Raw genomic sequence first — 2328 nt, 5'->3', positions numbered from 1 at the left:
GAATGTAAAGAATATGAGCTGTGTCCCTGTCTTGTGGAACTGACAGTCTAGTGAGGAAGTAGACATATAAGGTTTAAGTGACAAGTGCTGAAATGCTCCGTGATAAACTCCAAACCTTGGAATAATCATTTTCATCTCTAACCAGTTTGTAAATCTAAAGGCTCACATTTTGAACACTCTGCACATTAATTTTTATCTGGACATTTTGCCATCTCCCTAAACACAATGAGCCTCATCTGAGTTTGGTGACTTCCGCTGGCATAGCCTCCCACTTTGAATTTTTGACTGTATCTTTTCCTGCTCGTGGTTTCATTTTTATCCTTCACATTCTAACCATGATCGAGGGGAGTCAAGTCTTTATCAGCCACATCTTTATATTTTCCCTTTGTTTTTGTTTCTACTGCTAACTCCCTCATCAAAGATTCGATTCCTTTGGCTCGACCTCTGTTTTCTTTCCTCCAATTTTAACTGCAAACTGATCACCTCCAGTCTCATTATAAACTATTGCCTTTTAAAATTTTTGGTATTATTTTTGCACAATCATTGTATAAGTTGACATGGTGCATAGTGATGTTTTGATACATATAATGCATCAGATCAAGGTAATCAGTATAGCCATCACTTCTCAAACAGTATCATTTCTTTGTGTTGGGAACATTGAAGATCCTCCTTCTGGATAACTGAAACTATATAATGTATTATTATTAGCTGCAGTCAGCCTAGGGTGGTGGGGAACTCTATGATTTATTTCTGCTGTCTAGCCATCATCCTGTATCTTTTAACAAATCTCCATTCCTCCTTTTCCTATCCTTCCCAGACTCTAGTTTGCTTAATGCCTTTAATACGTCACATATCAACACTGATTATAACGAATCATTTCTTTGTCATAGAAAGCTGCTAGAGAAAGCCTCATCTCAGTAAAGTCTGAAAGGCTAGTAGGGAAGCACACAGAGTGAGAATAAGATGGAGTCTGCCAGGCAGGTGAGGGCGGACAAGACACAGCTGGTCTGGTCTGTTTGGGTCCTGCCTGACCTTTACCCCCAACCCCCATTCTTACTGTTTTGTAAATTTAGCTCCCACCCTAAAGTTGCTTATCTTGAGTAGTTTAGGTGGATTGATATAGGAGATTGACTTTAGACTTGGAACATTGTTTTGAGTCATGGATTATACTGATTATTGTTTTTTATGGGTCATGGGTTCTGCCAATTATTGTTTAAGATTATTATTAAGACAAGGGTTAACATGGTCTTCACTTTGAACTTAAATGTATAAAACTGTGATTTTGGAAATGGAAGAACAGAACAGTTTTGGAGAGGCTACTCTGACTGTTTTCCAGTTTAGTGGATCTGTCCCTGTCTCTGCATACTGGCTGACAGTGACAGGAGTCCGGACCCTCTTCATGGGTAACAATAGGACTACCAAGTACTACTAGACAGGTACTAAATGGGCATGGGGAGCTGGGGGGATGGCATGTTCCATGTGGGACTCAGTGTTTCTATTCGGAAAAGAAGTGCATATTTTAATACCCAAAGGCAAATGCTGGTCAGGTTAAGCGTGGTCTGGAGGGGAATCAGAGGAGTTAACACTGTGGGGCAGAGATAGGGTCAGAGAAGATTGAACAGAATATTTCCTGCTAAAGAGTCTAACTTTAATTTTTCAGGCACTGAAAAGCCAGAGCTATGTTTTTGGAAAGATAATTATACGATTGGGTTGGGAACTTTAAAGAAAAATCATCCTGGCAGCTTTCTCTGAGTCCTGCGGTTCAAGTTGTTTATTCTTTTGCTATTAGGTTAAGATCTGCTCATGAGCAAAGACCAAATCTTATTTAATTCTGAGTCTCCAGTGAGAACCAAAGTGCTTGGCCTAGAGCAGGCACACACCTGCCATTGGTCGATAATGGATCATCCCAGAAAGTCTTTTGCAGACATTTTTCTTTTAATTTTATTTTAAAGTCATCCTGGAACAATTCAACAGTGTGGATTTTCCGTATTGACTTAGACACACTGCTCCCCCTTTTTTAAGGTTAACTATCACACTATGTTTTATTATTAAGTTAAAATATATATATGTTTGGGCTCGGCGCCTGTGGCTCAAGCAGCTAAGGCATCAGCCACATACACCTAAGGTGGCAGGTTCAAATCCCCAGCCCAGGCCCGCCAAACAACAATGATGGCTGCAACCAAAAAATGGCCAGGAGTTGTGGCGGGCACCTGTAGTCCCAGCTATTTGGGAGGCTGAGGCAGGAGACTCGCTTGAGCCCAGGAGTTGGAGGTTGCTGTAAGCTGTGATGCCATGGCACTCTACCATGGAAGAACACAACAGTTTTGG

The sequence above is a fragment of the Otolemur garnettii genome, unplaced genomic scaffold (genome assembly GCF_000181295.1).
Source record: "Otolemur garnettii isolate 467f Iridium unplaced genomic scaffold, OtoGar3 scaffold00059, whole genome shotgun sequence".
NCBI classification, from domain to species: Eukaryota; Metazoa; Chordata; class Mammalia; order Primates; family Galagidae; genus Otolemur; species Otolemur garnettii.
The sequence above is the reverse complement of the archived record's forward strand: the minus strand, read 5'-3'. Positions refer to the sequence as shown.